We start from the raw sequence: 21,131 nt of genomic DNA on the forward strand, positions 1-21,131 counted from the left end.
GGGGGGTTACTGAACATAGATTTATTCATGCTTTGCTTTGAAGTATGGTAGCAATCATCTCAGGTAGAAACTGTAGTTTAACTCTAACCCTGCTGTTTGGCTTAACAATAGAAAAGTTATTTTGATTTTCTGAATTATATAAATCATCCCATTTGATTGAATGCCTTATTGATTGTAATGTGAATATCCCATTGATTGTGATCTTACTGGTTTTAGAAAGCAAATTCCTCTGTACCTGGGAACCAGGACAGCACAATTATCCCAATACCTGAGGTTTCCAGATAATGTTTCCCTGTCAACTCAGTGGTCCCAAGACCCGAGGGCTCTAGATAATGTGTTCCTGTCAACTCAGTGATCTGGAGACCCAAAAGTATAATGAACATGCTTAATTCTGCTTCTGTAAACTGCTTTTTTGCGAACCAGGTTCCTCATTCCAAACCCTGGGATGTAATCAATACCTTTGTGATTTTTGCCTATATAAATCTGGTGTTGCAGCTGGGAGGACACTGCGAGATTTGAGAGAGCGAAATGCCCCCTTGTAGTCCCATATTTGCAATAAATATGACTCTTTAATTCAACTTCTTGAGGCATCCTTCTGTGATTCACAGGGTACAATATAACAGCTTCATCTTATAGAGGAACTAAAGAATTGGGGCTTCAGTGGGGCCTTGACTTACGAGTTTAATTCGTTCCGTGACGGAGCTCGTAACTCAAATTACTCGTATGTCAAATCAACAGTGAATGAGTGAGACACGTGATGCTGGGCTGATGTTGTGGCATTCACTGTGACGTTCGCTGCACCAACTAGCGGTGGGGTATTTGAAGCTGGCTCATAACCCGAATTTTAGCTAGCAACTCAAAGCAAAAAATCGGCCGAGAGAGAGCTCATATCTCGAAAAACTCGTTAGTCGGGACACTCGTAAGTCAAGGCCACACTGTATTAGCAAACATGTCCTGTGGAACATAAAAAATTGTACTATGAGAAAGTTTATTCTAGAAAGGAGTTTGTTCATGCATTTACCAATCTAAAGAATACTGGTGTCACAAACAATTCACATTGCTTATGAAGGGATCAAAATTCTGCCACCCTGATGCCAATACTTGGAATCTTAATCTTAAACTGTTTGTGGAGGAGCAAGACTCAGAAAGAACCTGTGGCCCCGCCCCTTTTCCTGCCCAAGGAAATGCTCTTCTCTGCTGCCCCCTAGTGTACATGTTAGGGATAGCATCTCCTAAAGCATCTGCTCATATCATTTTGCAAGGACTGGAAGGCCCCAAGCTCCGAATGCCTTGTGTACGCACGTTTTCTTTTTGATTCAGCCTCTCCTGCAGGCAGGGTCTCTGACTCTCTCATGTATGTGAGGGGCCTATCCATATGTGTGTCTTACAGGTGGTTATTTTCTGTTGCTAATCTGTGTCATATCTATTTGATTATTAGACCAGAAAAGAACCTTGAGTTTAGAGGGAAGTTTGTTTTTCCCCAACATAAGCCAGTAACCTGATATTTCATAGAGTCTAAACTTTGGAAGTACATCTACTTCACCCTGTCCTGAACTAAGATTTATCAAGTTATCTAAAGAAACATTTTTGGGACTGGATGATTTTATCAATGAAATTTGGAACAATCTACTAATTTAGTTTCTGAATGTAAAGCTTTTATTTACAGTCCAAAGGTGGGAATAAAGAGGACACAGGTTTGCATTGTGCATGTTGATTTTAAATTGTCAGGTAAGTTAAGAAAGAACCTGTAGTTCTCCCCCATTTTTTCCTAAGAGGTTTCCATGATGATACCTGGTTCCAGGAGGGAACATCAGCCTATTTGCCTCAGCTTTAGGCCTTAAGGCTCCAAACAGGAGCCTGTTGACCACCCCCACCTGTACATGTCCTGTTGTTTTGGGGTTGTCTTAGAAACATAACCTGCCAAGTGTGCTGCGCTTTTCCTAAATATCACCCTGCTCCACCATTTCCCAAAGTGTTATATACCAAATATTACCTCATTGTTCTTCACATTCATTTGTATGCAAATTAACTGAACAGAATAGAAGGTTTAGTAAGTTACCGAAATCCATCCGTAAATTTTGTAAGATAAAGATGTCTCCTTAGATCAGTTGTGAAAATGTGCCTTATAAAATAAACTAGAGGCCTGATGCACAAAAATTTGTGCACCCAGGGGAGGTCCCTCAGCTTGGCCTGTGTCCTCTTGCAGTCTGGGACCCCTCGGGGGATGACCACCTGCTGGCTTAGGCCCGCTCCCGCCTAAGCTGGCAGTCAGACATCCCTCTGGCAGCCCGGGAGCCCTTGGGGGATGTCCACTTGCAAGCGGGGAGCAGGCCTAAGCTGCAGTCGGACATCCTTAGTGCTGCTGAGGAGGTGGGAGAGGCTTCCACCACCACCGCTGTACTGGCAGCTGTCAGCCTGGCTTGTGGCTGAGAAGAGTTCCCCCTATGGGAGCGCACTGACCACCAAGGGGCAGCTCCTGCATTGAGCATCTGCCCCTTGGTGGTCAGTGTGTGTCATAGTGACCAGTCATTCCCAGTCATTCTGCTGTTAGGGTCCATTTGCATATTACCCTTTTATTATATAGGGGTGCCTGGCCAGCCTGGGTGAGGGGCTGATGGCTGTTTGCAGGCTGGCCACAGCCCCTTCAGGGTGGGAGTCCCCCATGGGGTTCCTGGCCAGCCTGGGGAGGGGCTGAGGGCTGTTTTCAGGTTGGCCATGGCCCCCAGCCACCAAAGCTCCAAGTGGAGGCTTGCTGAAAGCAGGTATCTGGGATTTATTTAGCTTCTATAATTGAAACTTTGTTGCCTTTTGCGGAGGCCACAGCCAGCTCAAGGCACGCGGGAAGCTTGGCTTCCTCCTTTGCCAGGGCAACCAAGCCTCCTGCTTGCTCCAGCTCCGTGGCTGCTGGCTGCCATCTTGGTTGGGTTAATTTGCATATAGTTGCTCTGATTGGCTGGTGGGCGTGGCTTATGGCTTAGCAAAGGTACTGTCAATTAGCATCTTTATCTTTTATTAGTGTAGATGGTGTTGGGACATGGGGCAAACAGTAGGTCACAAATACAGGATGACTAGCAGGATTTTTCCAGATTCGAGAGGCAGGTGGACATTAGTGAACATTTCCTGTGGGACCACTTTTCATGAGCATGTCCTGCAGCTGAACACCAGCATCTGGAGTGCACTGCTTCCCTGTAAGTCTAGTGAGCTGCGTGGTCCCATCTTATAATCTCTCTGGAGGCAGAGGGAAGGCACTGAGGCTCAGTCTGTCAGCAATGAATGTTCTAAGCTATAACACAGGAGAATTTGGCCTGGATGGTATTGTTCAGTGGTTAAAGGGTCAGCCCACATGGGAAGAGTCGCAGGTTTGATTCCCAGTCAAGGGCATATACCTGAGTTGCAGGTTTGATCCCCCATGAGTACAGGAGGCAAATAATCGATGTGTCTCCCTCACATTGACTTTTCTCTCTTTTTTCCTGCTCCCTTCCTCCCTTCCACTCTTCAAAAGATTAATGGAGAAAATATTCTCAGGTGAGGACTAACCAAAAAGAAAAAAAATGATTTTTTCCAAGTTACAAAATGAAAACCCTGAGAAATCTGTTCTGTGTTCAAAAGAACATTGCTTATAAATGTTAGAACCAGGCTCAGGTCGATTCCAGGGGCTCCAAGCTTTAGGGGTTCCCTTTCTCAGAACTGCTGGGATTGCTCATGAAGAGGTGCAGATTATGAAAGGAGCCACTTTGGGCTAAACAATTAGGAAGAATTTTTATTCTCTTTAGACTAAGAGACCAGGCTTGGTGAGCAAAGAAAAAACTTGTGTTGCCATCACAACAGTCTAGCTTATCATTTATAAACTAGAGGTCCATGCATGGAATTTGTGCACTGGGGGGGGGGGGGGGTGTCCCCTCAGCCCAGCCTGCTCCCTCTTGCAGTCCGGGAACCCTCCGGGGATGTCCTACTGAGGGGCCTAAGCTGTCAGTTGGACATCCTTAGCACTACTGCGGAGGTGGGAGAGGCTCCCGCCACCACTGCTGCACTCAGTGGTGAGCCCATCTTCTGGTTGAGCAGCATGCCCCCTGTGGGAGCACACTAACCACCAGGGGGCAGCTCCTTCATTGAGCATCTGTCCCCTGGTGGTCAGTGCATATCATAGCGACCAGTTGTCCTGCCATTTGGTCAGTTTGCATATTAGCCTTTTATTATAGGACTAGAAGCCCGTTGCACAAAGATTCGCACAATAGGCCTTCCTCCCCCTGGCTGCCAGCACTGGTTTTCCTCCAGCACCCAGGACCCAGGCCTTTGGTCCGGCTGCAGATAGGCTTGGCTTCTCTGCTGTGGCTGCAGTGGAGAAGCCAAGCCTCTTCAGTCTTCAGTCTTCGCTTCACTCCTGTGTATGCAAATTAACTGCCATCTTTGTTGGGTTAATTTTCATAGTTGCTCTTATTGGTGGGTGTAGCTGAGTGACACAAATTTGCATGTTTCTCTTTTATTAGTGTAGATTATCCCATGTTTTCCTCTAGAACATTTTTCCTAAAATGAAAATAGCTTTGTATGTGCAGTTTACTTAAGCAATAAAATATAGAGTTAATTCAAAATTCTACCCTAACAGTTAAAAAATCCTCTATCATTTTAAGTATATCCCCCTTCAGACATCTCTACATGTGCACATTTTCTTTCTTCTCTTTTCTCTCTATTTAATTTACTATTTTAGATTTTAATATGGCTGCAAAAAATGTAAATTTTCAACTTTTATTCCTAATATGTGCATTTATGAGTGCACATTTTTTCATAAGTTTTGGAATGTGGTATTATCATTCAGTTCGACTTATTTTTTAACTTGAATTGTGATGTATTTTTTGGGTTACATGTGTATTTCACAACGTTTAAATATAAGGAGTTTCTAGGTACCTCTGTTCCTGATTTCTGGATTAACTGCAATGACAACAAGAGACATATTGTATATAATTTCAATTCTTTGAAGTTAGTTGAAACCTGCTTCATAGTCCAGCAGGTTCCCGTAAAAGATAATTGAAGTGCTCCTCGCTGCCGTCTCATGTGCATCTTGGGAGCAGCACCTCAGAGCAGGTCAGCAGGACAGGGGTGGCTATAGTGCAGCATCTCTAAGTGCTGAAGGAAAGGCTATTTGGGAGTGTGTTTCAGAACTTTTAAAACTAAGAGCTTTCCTATCATCACCAAACGACAAGTGCTGGCAAGGATGTGGAGAAAAAGGAACCCTTGTGCACTGCTGGTGGGAATGCAGCCGCTGTGGAAAACAGTATGGAGTTTCCTCAAAAACTTAAATATGGAACTCCCATTTGACCCAGTAATCTCACTTCTAGGACTATATCCCAATAAATCAGAAACACCAAGCAGAAAAATTATATGCACCCAGCACAATTTACAATAGCTAAGATTTGGCAACAGCTAAGTGCCCATCAGCAGATGAGTGGATTAAAAAACTATGGTACATTTACATAATGGAATACTATGCAGCTGTAAAAAAGAAATAAGTCTTACTATTCACAATAGCATGGAGGGACCTGAAGAGCATTATGCTGAGCTAAATAGGCCAGTCAGAGAAAGATAAATATCACATGATCTCACTCATTTGTGGAATCTAATGAACAAAATAAACTGATGAACAAAAATAAATCCAGAGACAGAGAAGCATCAAACAGACCGTCAAACCTCAGAGGGAAGACAAGGGAGGGTGGGGGCAAGGGAGAGATCAACCAAAGGACTTGTGCAGCTTGGGAATAACATCTTCATGCCTTTAGCAGGAAAGGTTGTTGGGTGCAGTGGGTTATCTGAATGTTGAATGCAGTTTGCTGCTCAGGTTGTTGAAGTGTTTTACATCCTCACTGAAGTCTTTGTGTGAGGCTATTGGTTCTGAAAGAGGTATGCTCTGTCTCTGAAGGAGAGAGGTGTATTAAATTTATTATGATTATAGATGTATCTAGTTTCCCTTGTAGCTCTCTTGTATGTACTTTGATTTCATGTTATGAAGTGCTTGTGAATTTGGATATTCCTGGTAAAATGAAATTATTGATATGAAGTGCTCTTTATTTATAGTAATGCTTTTTGCCTATAAGTGTTCTGTGTTATCATATACTTTTTATTTGGCTTATGTTTGCTTAATATATTTTTTCCATTCTTTCACTTTTGATATCTTTGTACCCTTGGGTTTTCAGTAGCTTTCAGTTTTTATATTAGTTATGAGTAAAATGAGTTGATTTTGGTTCAGTATTTTTCCCCATTCAGTTCTTCTAACATTCTTTATTATATAATGCATATTTTCCCACTGATCTAAGGAGATATTTTTATTTTACCAAATTTCCATATGTATTTGAGTCTATTACTGGACTTTGTTTTCTGTTCCATCAGTTTATCTATTTACAGGACATTGCCCAAGTTTTTAAATTACTGTAGTTTATAACACAATACATTGTTCTATCTGGTTGGGGTAGCTTTTATTCATTTATTTGTTTTTCTCAGAATTCTATTTAAAAATATGTTTATTAATTTCATAGAGGAAGGGAGAGGGAGACAGAAACATCAGTGATGAGAGAGCTGTCTCCTGCACGCTCCCCACTGGGGAGATCAAGCCTGCAACCAGGGCATGTGCCCTGACCAGGAATCGAACTGTAACCTCCAGATACATGGGTCAACCACTGAGCCATGCTGACTAGGCCAGAATTTTCTTTTACATTTTTCATTTTAACTTGTGAACTTAAATGAGCTTGTTTTTGTCCTAAAAATCTTGCTGATATTTTAATCAAATCATAATAAATTTATAATCAACATTGGGAGATTTACATCATTATGATTTTTCTTCCCAAGAATATGATGTTACTGTCCAGTTGTTCAAGGTCTGTTATTGGGTAGCATTTTAAAGTTTTATTTATACAGATTGTGGATCATTCCTAGGCATCTTATGTGTTTTTTTGCCATTGTACATTTTCTTTGATTATATATTTCATGTACTGTTTTAAAGGATATGTATTTATATGCATGTTATCTCTCCCTTCCTTTCTGAAATAAATAAAAAAGATATTAAATAAGTAAGGTTATTGATTGTTAGTAAAAAAAATCGATATGAACTTTTGTTTCTTCACCATATAAGCAAGTATTCAGACATTTTGGGAGTACGTGTCCATCACCATTTTCTGAACTAAGATTTTAAAAAAATATACGGTAATATTGATTTTCAGAGAAAGAGGAAGGGAAAGGGAGAAAGAGACTGAAACATCAATGATATAGAGCTATCACTTCAATTGGCAGCCTCCTGCATGCCCCCTTCTGGGGATTGAGCCCACAACCCTGGCATGTGCCCTGACCAGGAATCAAACCAGCGACCTCTTGGTGCCTGAGAGAATACTCAATCCACTGAGCCACACCAGCCAGGCTGAACTAAGATTTAACAATTAAACTAAAGTAACTTATTCTCAACTGAGTGATTATGTCAATGAATGTGGAACAATCTACTAATTTATCTGTGGATGTAAAACTTTTATTTAAAGTTTCAAAGGTGGGAGCGCAGCGTTGGACCTGTAAGGATATAAGCCGTTTGAGGAAGGGGGTGGGAAGACCACCTTGGACAGCGCCAAAAGTGATGGTCCTGAGTAGAGGTAGAAAAGAGGCGGCCAGCCAGTTCATTTGGCTGCAGCTGGCCGCCGGGTAAGATGCGATCTCATCCCTCTCTGAGAGGCGGCCCACTCTATCCAGTTCGGTCAACATGGATTTCAGGGAAATTCTCATGATAGCTTCTAAAGGACAAGGAACCAACAGCACACTGAAAAGGTATAGTTTGGCAGTCGGTCCTGCCAAAAAGACCCAAAAGTTAAGGGTGTCCAATCAGCAGTGTGCAAGCTTTTCTCAAAAGAAAAGAGGAGGAGCTCAGAAGAAAAGGCATAGAGGAAAAGGAAAAAGAAGAACTACTCAAAAAGGGAATTGAGCTAAAACATGACAAGAAAGCAAGAGCTATGGCCAAGAGGACAAAGGACAATTTCCATGGTTAAATGGGATTCCTGTTGAGGAAAAGTCAAAGAAAAGACAGACAATGGAAAGCCACACTAGTCAGGGAACAGACCAAGAGTATGAGATGGAAGAAGAGGAAGAATTCTTTGAATACAATCAGGCAGCATCAGAGCAGGAGTATGAAGAAGAGCAAGAACCTCCTCCCAAAGTTGAAAATAAACCAAAGGTCCCCCTTAAAAGTGCCCCACCATCATGACTTCACTGACCTACTCAGGCTGGCTGAGAAAAAGCAGTACGAACCAGTGGAAATCAAGGTAGTGAAAAAAACCAGAAAAGTGGCCTATGACTGCACAAGAACTTAGGGAGGGAAGGAAGACATATGAAAAAGGAACCTGAGGCAGATGCAGGACTGCCTCTGACCAAAAAGGTGCCCTCTCAGACAAAAAGTATGGGCATGAAACCTAGCAGAGTTTCTGGGGACAAGCATCCTTCTCCCAGGGGCACTGCCCTTCCTCACGCTGAAAAGAAATCTAGACCCAGCACAGCTAATAAGAAACATTTAGGTTTGTTTTCATCCAAATCTATGCCAGGAGAGAGGACCAAAGTAGGATCTAGCAACTGCTCCAAACCCTCATTTCAGGAGGACCATGACAGGCCTGTTTTCAATGGGCCTGGAAAGACCCACTCGAGCACCTATTCACCAAGTGTTCCAAAGGCTTCTGCTAAAAGGACTCAGAAATCTGTTACTGAGCACAAAGCCAAAAATCTCCTCCCCATCCTAGCCATTCCAGACCTGGACCCGTGGTCACCCCACATAAGGCTAAGAGTCCAGGTGTCAGGCAGCCAGGCAGCTCCAGCCCAGCTCCTGAGCAGCCCAGCACAGAGAGTGTTTGGCCTACAGTTAGTTCTGGCTCCATGCCCAGGTGCCAGAATGGCAGCCCCAGCTCAGGACCTGAGCGATCAATCAGTGGGACCAAGAGGCCAGCCAGTGACTCAAATCCTCCTGGAAGGACAGTCAGTAGTACAGGGGACTCTGGACGACCCATCAGTGGCTCAGGTGGTTCTGGGAAGTCAGAGGTCAGTTCTGGTGGCCCTGGGTGGCCTGTGCACAGTCCACATGACCGATGACCAGTGAGTGGCTCAATGCCCCCCTGCCTGGGAGGTCAGTCAGTGGCACTGGGGGATCAGTAAGTAGCTCAGTTCAAGCTGGATGGCCTATCAGCAGTTCAGGCCCTAGAAGACCAGTGAGCAGCTTGGGACCTGGGTGAAGAGTTAGTAGCTCAGATCCTCCCCATAAGCCCAAATGCATTTTTGCCTCAGAAACAGTATCTTCTAAGAATATCATTACCCAGCCCAGCAATGGACAGATGAATGGAATGAAGCCTTCCTTAGCTGGCTACAGATCTGCCCAAGGTCCTGAAAAGCTTCCCTTCCCTAGAGATTACAAAAGACCGTGAGAATGTGAAGAGGAGGAACATGAAGACTATGACTCCGAAATGGGAGATTTTATCGAAGATGAAGGAGAATCTCAGGAAAAAATATCCAAGCACATTCTTTGGCTATGACCTAAAAAAATACAAAGATGAAAGTGATTATGCCTTATGTTACATAGAGAGTAGTTGGAGAGAACTGCAGAAGGAAGAAGCAAAGAGTTTAAGACCTGGTATGCAAGAGGACTTTGAGGGAATGAGACAGGAGGAAGAAGCAACGAAATGCAGAAAGGTCAAGAAGCTGAAAAGACGTTAGCTGCTGCTTTTATTTATTTTTGTGAAACTCTGGAGACACTCTACTGCAAAGAAGTCCTGCCTTCGGACTGAAGGAGCCCATTATCACTTTGGATTTATAATTGGGACCTCACGGACAAGGAATGGATACTATATATTTTGAGCGTAAAGTATTCTCAAATACTTTCCGGGGTAAAAGCTGTAGTGCAGATGACATAACTGCTCACAGGTGCTGGCCTTGATCCTGATGAGGTATGCACTTTAACATGGGGCCCACTCAACAGTCAGCCAATCTTCTTTTGTTCCTTTGCTATTTTAAAAAGGAAAAAAGATTGCCTCTTGACTTCCATAATTCTGTTGATGGGTGAGTAAGGCAATGGCCGGCTCCCAATCAAACTTATTTTGTCTTTTTATGAGGAATCTTGCCCTTCCATGAATGTTGCCAGGAATAAAGTCACCTGTTCTAATCTATATGTTTGGATTGAGAACTTGAAAATGTAGAGTAGGCTTTATAATTATACTAGAGGCCCGGTGCACAAAAATTTGTGCACTGGGGGGGGGGTGAGGGGGAGTTCCCTCAGCCTGGTCTGTGTCCTCTCACAGTCTGGGACCCCTCAGGAGATAACGACCTGCTGGCTTAGGCCTGCTCCTGGGTGGCAGAGGGCACCCCCAATCCCTAGGTGCAGCCCCTGGTCGGGCTCAGAGCAGGACTGATTGGGGAGTTGGGGCGCTGCCCCCTGTCATGCACAGAGCAGGGCGGATTGGGAGGTTGCAATGCCACCCTCAGTCACGCTCAGGGTAGGGCTGATTGTGGGGTTGGGGCACCGCCCCCTGTCATGCACAGAGCAGGGCCAATCAGGGGGTTGGGGTGCTGCCCCCTGTCACGCACAGAGCAGGGCCCATCAGGGGGGTTGGGGCTCCGTACCCTGTCATGCACAGAGCAGGGCCAATCAGGGGGTTGGGGTGCTGCCCCCTGTCATGCACAGAGTAGGGCCGATAGGGGAGTTAGGGCACCACTCCCTGTCACCCACAGAGCAGGGCCAATCAGGGTGTTGGGGCACCGCCACTGTCACACTCAGGGCAGGGCCGATGGGGAGGTTATGGCTCTACCCTGTCACACACAGAGCAAGGCCCGTGGGGGGAGAGGGAGGTTGTGGCCCCACCCCTTGTCACACACAGAGCCACAGGGCAATCAGAGGGTTTGGGCGCTACCCCCTGTCATGCTGATCAGGGTTCTGGGAGGCATATTACCCTTTTACTATATAGGATAGAGGCCTGGGGGCCAGCTGGTTTGCCCTGAAGGGTGTCCTGGATCAGGGTGGGGGTCCCCACTGGGGTGCCTGGCCAGCCTGGATGAGGGGATGATGGCTGTTTGCAGCTGGTCACACACCCTTCAGGGTGGGGGTCCCCACTGGGGTGCCTGGCCAGCCTGGGTGAGGGGCTGAGGGCTGCTTTCAGGCTGGTGGTTGTTGACTGAAGCTCCCAACCACTCCTTTTTTTTCTCTTTTTTTTAAATTTTATTCTGGGCCAGCTTTAGCTCGGCTCTAGCTCTGAGGCTTCCGCTGCTGGTTTGTTTCGGTTCTATAATTGAAACAATGTATAACTCCAGCTCTGAGATCCCGGCCTTCTATATTTGTTAGAATGTTTCAAACTGCCAGCTCAGAGGCCGGCAGCACAGGCGGGGAACGTTGGAGTCCTCCTTCACTGAAGCAAGCAAGCCTCATGTTCACTTCCAGCTGCCTGGCTGCTGGCCGCCATCTTGGCTGACAGTTAATTTGCATAAGGATATGCTGATTAGCCATGGGAAGGGTAGCGGTCGTACGCTGATTACCATGTTTCTCTTTTATTAGTGTAGATGGATAGCATCTCTGTGGCTTTGAAGTAAAAAGTAGAATAAATTATATTGCATTCTATATTCATGGATTGGATGCTGAGAATTCTTATTCACTGATTTAGGTGTTTAGGCAATTAACCAAAAAAATTTCAAGTAAAAAAACAAGTTATTCCATTTGGTGTAAGAATATTCTTTTCCAAATTTTTCTTTCAGATTTATTGTAAAATAGATAATGTTACTGTGCTGATTTTATTTTAAAAGTCATTTTATATTGTAGAAAAATATATTATTCAAAGATTAGAGTTGAAAGAGTAATAGTTTAAAAAATAAGCAAGTGACATGTGAGGCTTCTCTTATTCCCCCACTATAAAGATATTTTGGAATCCAAAGTGCCCTTGTATCTCGTGATGTTAATGACTTTGCACTTTTATCTTAAAATTCCTTAGCAATTAATGACAAAACCCAAAAACTAAATTCATGTGTATCAAGAAGAAATAAATAAATAAAGTTTAAAAGGTGGGAATGAAGAGCACCAAAATTTTGCATTGGACATACTGATTGTAAGCTCATCGTTAAGAAATAAAAATGAGCTGAAACCGGTTTGGCTCAGTGGATAGAGCATCGGCCTGCGAACTGAAAGGTCCCAGGTTCGATTACAGTCAAGGGCATGTACCTTGGTTGCAGGCACATCCCCAGTAGGAGATGTGCAGGAGGCAGCTGATCGATGTTTCTCTCTCATCGATGTTTCTAACTCTCTATCTCTCTCCCTTCCTCTCTGTAAAAAATCAATAAAATATATTTAAAAAATGAGAAAGACCCTACAGTTGTCTCCCATTCCTTTCTAAAAGATTTAGTTGGAAAAAAACTGGTGTAGGAAGAGAACTTTACCAGGAGTTTCTCTAATTTTTAAAAATTCTTTATTGTTTAAAGTATTACATATGTCTTCTTTTTCCCCCATTGAACTCTCCCTGGCTGCTCCCACCCCCAAGCTCATGCCCTCACTCCCTACTGTCTGTGTTCATTGGTTATGCTTATATGCACACATACAAGTTCTTTGGTTGATCTCTTACCCCACCCTCGGACCCTCCCCTGCCTTCCCTCTGAGGTTGGATGGTCTGTTCGATGCTTTTAAGTCTCTGGATCTATTTTTTTTAAATATATTTTATTGATTTTTTACAGAGAGGAAGGGAGAGAGATAGAGAGTTAGAAACACCGATGAGAGAGAAACATAGATCAGCTGCCTCCTGCACATCTCCTACCGGGGATGTGCCTGCAACCCAGGTACATGCCCTTGACCGGAATCGAACCTGGGACCCTTCAGTCCACAGGCCGACGCTCTATCCACTGAGCCAAACCGGTTTCGGCTGGATCTATTTTTATTCATCAGTTTATGTTGTTCATTTTATTCCACAAATGCGTTAGATCATGTGATATTTATCTTTCTCTAACTGACTTATTTCGCTTAGCATAATGCTCTTCAGGTCCATCCATGCTGTTGCAAATGGTAGGAGTTCCTTTTTACAGCAGTGTAGATGTACCATTGTGTAGATGTACCACAGTTTTTTAATCCACTCATCTGCTGATGGGCATTTAGGCTGTTTCCAATTCTTAGCTATTGTAAATTGTGCTACTATGAACATAGGGGTGCATACATCCTTTCTGATTAGTGTTTCTAGTTTCTTGGGATATATTCCTAGAAGTGGGGTTACTGGGTCAAATGGAAGTTCCATATTTAGTTTTTTGAGAAAACTTCATACTGTTCTTTACAGTGGCTGCACCAGTCTGCATTCCCACCAGCAATGCACGAGGGTTCCTTTTTCTCTGCATTCTCTCCAACACTTGTCATTTGTTGATTTGTTGATAGCCATTCTGACAGGTATGAGATGGTACCACATTGTTGTTTTGATTTGCATCTCTCAGATAATAGTGACTTTGAGCATGTTTTCATATGTCTCTTGGCCTTCCTTATGTTCTCTTTCAAAAAGTATCTATTTAGGTCCTGTGCCCATTTTTTGATTGGGTTGTTTATCTTCCTTTTGTTAAGTTGTATGAGTTCCCTGTAAATGTTGGAGATTAAACGCTTTTCGGAGATAACATTGGCGAATATGTTCTTCCATGCAATGGCCTTTCTTGTTGTTTTGTTGATGGTTTCTTTTGCTGTGCAGAAGCTTTTTATTTTGATGTAGTCCCATTTGTTTATTTTCTCTTTAGTTTCCATTGCCCTAGGAGCAGTATCAGTGAAGAAATTGCTTCAGCAGATGTCTGAGATTTTGCTGCCAATGGGTTCTTCTAAGATTTTTATAGTTTCCCATCTCCCATTTAAGTCCTTTATCCATTTTCAGTTTATTTTTGTGTATGGTGTAAGTTGGTGGTCTAGTTTCATTTTTTTCATGTATCTGTCTAATTTTCCCAACACCATTTATTGAAGAGACTTTCTTGATTTCATTGTTTGCTCTTGCCTCCTTTGTCAAATATTAATTAGGCGTAGTGGTTTGGGTCAATTTCTGGGTTCTCTATTCTATTCCATTAATTGATATGTCTGTTCTTGTGCCAGTACCAGGCAGTTTTGAGAACAGTGGCTTTGTAATACAACTTGATATCTGTTATTGAGATCTTTCCTACTTTGTTCTTCTTTCTCAGGATTGCCACAGCTATTTGGGATCTGTTTTTTATTCCAGATGAATTTTTGGAGAGTTTTTTCTAGGTCTTTGAAATATACTGTTGGTATTTTAATGGGGAGTGCATTGAATCTATAGATTGCTTTGGGTAGTATGGACATTTTTATGATGTTGATTCTACCAATCCATGAACATGGTATGTTCTCCCATCTGTTTATGTCTTCCTTTATCTCTCTATCTCTTTTTTTCAACATTCTGTAGTTTTATGAGTAGAGGTCTTTTACCTCCTTAGTTAAGTTTATTCCTAGGTATCTTAATTTTTTTGTGTGCAATAGTAAATGGGATTGTTTTTTTAATCTCTCTTTCTGAAAGTTCACTATTGGTGTATAGAAATGCTATAGAATAGTGCTCAGCGTGCCTTCGAGCCCAGTGACTTCCCAGCATTCAGATCCTCAGACTTTCCTCACAGCATAGCCCCCAAACGTCAGTCCCTCGCTCCCACCTCAAATGAAGAAACCGAAACTGCCTCCAGCCTCCAAGCCAGAGAAGAAGCCGACCCTTAGGATGTGCCAAAGGGAGAAAAAGAACAGCAGAAGCGATTGAACATATTGATGAAGTATAAAATGAAATAGACAGAATTAATGAATAAGCCAGTGAGGAGATTTTGAAAGTAGAACAGAAATATAACAACTCTGCCAACCATTTTTTCAGAAGAGGTCAGAATTGATTGCCAAAATCCCACATTTTGGGGTAACAACATTTGTCAACTATCCACAAGTGTCTGCACTGCTTGGGGAAGAGGATGAAGAGGCGCTGCATTATTTGACAAGAGTTGAAGTGACAGAATTTGAAGATATTAAATCAGGTTACAGAATAGATTTTTATTTTGATGAAAATCCTTACTTTGAAAATAAAGTTTGCTCTAAAGAGTTTCATCTGAATGAGAGTGGTGATCCATCTTCAAAGTTCACTGAAATCAAATGGACATCTGGAAAGGATTTGATGAAACATTCAAGTCAAACACAGAATAAAGCCAGCAGGAAGAGACAGCATGAGGAACCAGAAAGCTTCTTTACCTGGTTACTGACCATTCTAATGCAGGTGCAGATGAGTTAGGAGAAGTCATGAAAGATGACATTTGGCCAAATCCATTACAGTACTACTTGGTTCCTGACATGGATGATGAAGAAGGGGAAGGGGAAGAAGAAGATGATGATGATGATGAGGGGGAAGAAGGAGAGGAAGATGAAGGAGAAGATGACTAATGAACACTGATGGGTCCCAACTTTTTTAAATTTTTTCCAGTCTCTGGGAGCAAGTTGCAGTCTATCTATTCTTTTTCTCCCCCTGCCCCTTGTGCTCAGTCGCCCTGTTTTTGAGGTCTCTTTTCTCTCCTTTAGACCATCTTTACACCATGGTTCTCACCTTCTTTGGCGGGGCGGGGGGGTGTGCCTTGAGCAGAATACAGTGGGAAAAGAATCTTTACCCCTCTCAGTTCCAAATTCATTTTTATCCCTTACTGTCTCAAGAAAAACTTAATGGAATCAACATCACCATGCTCTGTGGGAAAAAAGGAAAACCTTCGCTCCCTTAGCTCTGCTGGGAGCTGGAAGTTGCTAGGTCCCTGTGTAGTATTGTATAGAATTCTAGCTTTTTTCCCTCCCTTCTCTGTATATTGAACTCTGAGATTATACTGTGTCTCTGTAAATATGGACAGTTAGCATTTACCAACATGTATCTGTCTACTTTCTCTTGTTTAAAAAAAGAGAAAAAACTTTAAAAGGGGGAGGGTTCAGCAAAGGGGGATTTGAGATGTTTGGGTGGGTTAAGTGGGCATTTTGAAAACATGGCTTCTACTTTGGCATGTTTAATTGTGATGTCAAACAGGCATCATTGCAGTCTAAGATGACACTTTTAAAATAGAATTCTCTTCTAATTATTACTTGAACCCTGCCACTCGATGGGAGAATAAGCAGAACCTGTAGGATCTTATTTGGAATTGACATTTCTCTATTGTAATTTTGTTCCTGTTTATTTATTTATTTTTAATATATTTTATTGACTTTCCACAGAGAGGAAGGGAGAGGGATAGAGAGTCAGAAACATCGATTCAGCTGCCTCCTGCACACCCCCCACTGGGGACATACCCGCAACCAAGGTACGTGCCCTTGGCCAGAATTGAACCCGGGACCCTTTAGTCCGCAGGCCGACACTCTATCCACTGAGCCAAATCAGTCATGCTATTTCTGTTTATTTTTAAATTTTCTTTTTGTTTCACTGGAAAGGAAAGATAATGCTCAATTTTAAACATTAAAAGTTGGCCTAACTGGTTTGGCTCAGTGGAAAGAGCATCGGTCTGTGGACTGAAAGCTTCCAGGTTCGATTCCCGTCAAGGGCATGTACCTTGGTTGTGGGCACATCCCCAGTAGGAGGTGTGCAGGAGGCAGCTGATTGATGTTTCTTTCTCATCGACATGTCTAACACTCTATCGTCCCTTTCTCTCTGTAAAAAAATCAATAAAATATATTTTTAAAAAGTTTACAGGTTGCTTTGTTACAATAAAACTAAATGTGTACAAAAATGCCATAGATTTCCTGGCATTAATTTTGTATCCTACTACATTGCCGAATTCATTTATTAAGTCTAATAATTTTTTGATGGAGTCTTTAGGGTTTTCTATGTACCGTATCATGCCATCTGCAAATAATGACAATTTTACTTCTGGTTTTCCAATTTGAATGCTATTTACTTCTCTTGTCTGATCGCTGTGGCTAACACTTCCAGTACTATGTCGAATAGGAGTGGTGAAAGTGGGCATCCCTGTCTTGTTCCTGTTCTGAGAGGAAATGGTTTTAGTTTTTGCCCATTGAGTATGATGTTGGCTGTAGGTTTGTCATATAAGGCTTTTATTATGTTGAGGTATGATCCTTCTACTCCCACTTTGCTGAGCATTTTTATCAGAAAAGGGTGTTGGACTTTGTCAAATGCCTTTTTTGCATCAATTGATATGATTATCTGATTTTTTTGTCCCTCAATTTATAAACAAATTGATGTATCACATTTACTGATTTGTGGATATTGTACCAGCCTTGCATCCCTGGAATAAATCCCACTTGGTCATGGTGTATGATCTTTCTAATGTAATGCTAGATCCAGTTTGCTAGAATTTTGTTGAGTATTTTAGCATCTATATTCATTAGGGAAATTGGCCTGTAATTCTCTTTCTTTGTGGTGTCTTTATTTGGGTTTGGGATTAGGGTAATGCTGGCTTCATAGAAAGAGCTTGGAAGTGTGCCTTCCTCTTGAATTTTTTGGAATGGTCTGAGGAGGATTGGTTTTAGTTCTTCTTTGAATATTCGGTAAAACCTTCCTGTGAAGCCATCTGGTCCAGGACTTTTGTTTGCTGGAAGCTTTTTGATTACCGTTTTAATATCATCAGTAGTTATAGGACTATTCAGGTTTTTTTATTCTTCCATATTAAGTTTTGGAAGCTTGTATTTTTCTAGGAATGTGTCTATTTCATCGAGGTTGTTCAGTTTTTTGGAGTAGAGTTGTTCATAGTATTTTTTCCACAATCCTTTGTATATCTGTGCGGTCAGTTGTTACTTCACCTTTCATTTCTGATTTTTGTTTATTTGTGTCCTCTCTTTTTATTTCTTGGTGAGCCTGGCTAGAGGTTTATCAATCTTATTTATCCTTTCAAAGAACCAGCTCTTGGTTTCATGAATCTTTTGTATTGTTTTTGTTTGTTTGTTTGTTTTGGTGTTTGTGTCATTTATTTCTGCTCTGATCTTTATTATCTCCTTCCCTCTGGTTACTGTGGGCTTTTCCTGTTGCTCTCTTTCTAATTCTTTAAGTTGCAAGGTTAGATAATTTATTATCATTTTTTTTTTTAGGTAGGCCTGTAGAGCTATGAACTTCCCTCTCAGGACTGCTTTGATTGTGTACCATAGATTTTGGATTGTTGTGTTTTCATTGTCATTTGTTTCAGGATGCTTTTTATTTCTTCTTTGATCTTTTTGGGAACCCAATCATTGTTTAATAGCATGCTATTTAACCTCCAAGTGTTTGATTTTTTTCATTGTTTTTATTGTAGTTGATTTCTAGTTATATGCCACTGTGATCTGAGAAGATGCTTGTTATGATTTCTATTTTCTTGAATTTGAAGAGACTTTGCCTGTGTCCGAATATGTGGTCTATCTTTGAAAATTTCCTGTTGTGCACTTGAGAAGAATGTATATTTTGTAGTTTGGGGATGAAATGTTCTAAAGATGTCAATTAAGCCCATCTGATCTAGTGAGCCATTTAGGATTGCTGTTTCTTTGCCGATTTTTTGTTTAGAGTATGTATCCAGTAGTGTTAGTGGGGTATTAAAGTTCCCTACTATGACTGCATTCCTATCAATCTCTCTTTGATATATTCCAAAACTTGTTTTAAGTATTTGGATGCTCCTGTATTGGATACATATATGTTTACCAGAGTTATAGCCTCCCTTTAGCATTAAAAGAATGTGGTTAACTAAGTTGAAATTCACTCTGATAGACCAGTGAAATAGTAAGGAATGTACATGAACCACTTGAGATACACATACATAGAGCCAAAATATCTGTAAGGAGGGTAAAATCACTGAGAATTCACATACAAACAGCTGTGAAATGAGTAGAATAGTGTTAACATTTATAATTCCCACTCAATTAACTGGCATTTTTGAAAAAAGGTGGTATAATCTTTTAGAATTTATGATTATAGAGCTCAGAGAACTCTCCAAAAGTCATTAAAACAATTATAATTCACAATGATAGACCAGTGAAATAATAAGGAATGTGTATGAAACTATTGGAATACATGTAAATAGAGCCTTCATAAGTGCAGGGCAATATTAAATCAATGAGAATTAACATTCCAACAGCTTTGAAATGGGTTGGAAAGTGTTTAAGTTCGTAATTCGATCTGAATGAGTTAGGGTTTTGGGAAGAATGTGTTCTAAAAATTTTAAATTTCCTGTTTTTAAAACCAAAAAAACTTTAAAGAAGTGTTTACAACAGAATTCACAAAGATAGATGAGGGAAATGGTAAGAAAAGTGATTTAAAAACCTAGCATAATTGTAAATAGAGTCTTGGTATCTGTAAAGTACTGTTAAAACATTAGGATTTTGCCTTCAAAAGGTTGTGCAATGGGTTGTGAAACAGTGCTTTACATGACTAATTCCTGCTCAATGAGTTGGTGTTTTTTTGAAGAGTGTAGTTAAAATGACTTGAAATTCACTATAATAAAGCAGTGAAATAGTATGAATGTGTATAAACAACTTGGTATACATATAAATAGAGCCTTAATATCTCCAGGAAAGTGTAATATCAGTGAGAATTCATGTTCAAACAGCTGTGAAATGAGTAGAATAGTGTTAATATTCATAATTCTCACTCAGTTAATTGGCATTTTTTTAAAAAGGTAGTTTAAATATTAAAATTTACGAATGTAAGCACAGAGAACTGCCCAAAAGTCTTTAAATCGGTAAGAATTCACAACGATAGAACAGTGAATTAGTAGCAAATGTTTATGAATCACTTGGAATACATGTAAATAGAGCCTTCATATGTGCAGGGCAGTATTCCTTCAATGAGAAATAGCGTTCCAACAGCTTTGAAATGGGTTGGAGAGTGTTTACATTGGTAATTCCACCTGAATGAGTTAGCATTTTGGGAAGTATATGTTCTACAAATTTCAAAAATTCCTGTTCTTAAAACCAGGAAAACTGTAAAGAAGTGTTTCCTACAGAATTCACAAGAAAAGATGAGAAAAATGATTAGAAAAGTGATTGAAAAACCTAGCATAAATGTCAATAGACCCTACATATCTGTAAGGTCATGTTAAAACATTAGGATTTTGCCTTCAAACAGTTGTGCAATGGGTAGGATAGTGTTTTAAATTCCTAATTCCTGCTCAATGATTTGGCATTTTTTGAAGTGTGGTTAAAATAACTTGAAATTCACTATAATAAACCAGTGAAATAGTATGAATGTTTATAAACAACTGGGTATACATATAAATAGAGCCTTAATATCTGCAGGAAAGTGTAATATCAATGAGAATTCACATTTAAACAGCTGTGAAATGAGTAGAATAGTGTTAATATTCATAATTCTCACTCAGTTAATTGGCATTGTTTTAAAAAGGTAGTTTAACTATTAAAATTTATGATTTTAACCACAGAGAACTGCCCAAAAGTCTTTAAATCAGTTAGAATTCACAACGATAGAACAGTGAATTAGTAGCAAATGTTTATGAACCTCTTGGAATACATGTAAATAGAGCCTTCATATGTGCAGGGCCGTATTCAATCAATGAGAAATAGCATTCCAACAGCGTTGAAATGGGTTGGAGACTGTTTACATTGGTAATTCCATCTGAATGAGTTAGCATTTTGGGAAGTATGTGTTCTACAAATTTCAAAAATTCCTGTTCTTAAAACCAAGAAAACTGTAAAGAAGTGTTTCCTACAGAATTCACAAGAAAAGATGAGAAAAATGATTAGAAAAGTGATTGAAAAACCTAGCATAAATGTCAATAGACCCTGCATATCTGTAAGGTCATGTTAAAACATTAGGATTTTTCCTTCAAACGGTTGTGCCATGGGTATGATAGTATTTTACATTCTTAATTCTGACACAATTAGTTGGCGTTTGTGGAACAATGTTGGTAAAACAACTTTAAGTTCACTATACTAGACCAGTGAAATAGTATGAATATGTATGAACCACTAGTTATACATATAAATAGAGCCTTAATATCTGTAGGAAAATGTAAAATCACTAGGAATTCAGGTTCAAACTGCTGTAAAATGAGTAGAATAGTGTTTCCATTAATAACTCCCACTCAGTTAATTTGCATTTTTTAAAAAGGTGGTTAAATCTTTTAAAATTTATGATTATAAGTTCTGAGAACTTTCTTTAAGTAGTTAAATTGATTAGAATTCACAAGGGTAG

At 40.8% G+C, this 21,131-nt stretch overlaps 2 pseudogenes; both read left to right on the forward strand.

Annotated features, from left to right (window-relative positions):
- The first annotated feature begins 7,729 nt into the window (after nucleotides 1-7,729).
- Nucleotides 7,730-9,717, forward strand: LOC138999310 (protein SPT2 homolog pseudogene; annotated as a pseudogene).
- A 225-nt stretch (nucleotides 9,718-9,942) lies between these two features.
- LOC138999367 (protein SET-like) lies at nucleotides 9,943-15,418 on the forward strand (annotated as a pseudogene).
- The last annotated feature ends 5,713 nt before the right edge of the window (nucleotides 15,419-21,131 follow it).

The sequence above is a fragment of the Myotis yumanensis genome, unplaced genomic scaffold, assembly GCF_028538775.1.
Source record: "Myotis yumanensis isolate MYYU_CA2020_CCGP unplaced genomic scaffold, mMyoYum1.0.hap1 SCAF_22, whole genome shotgun sequence".
In the NCBI taxonomy this organism is placed as follows: Eukaryota; Metazoa; Chordata; class Mammalia; order Chiroptera; family Vespertilionidae; genus Myotis; species Myotis yumanensis.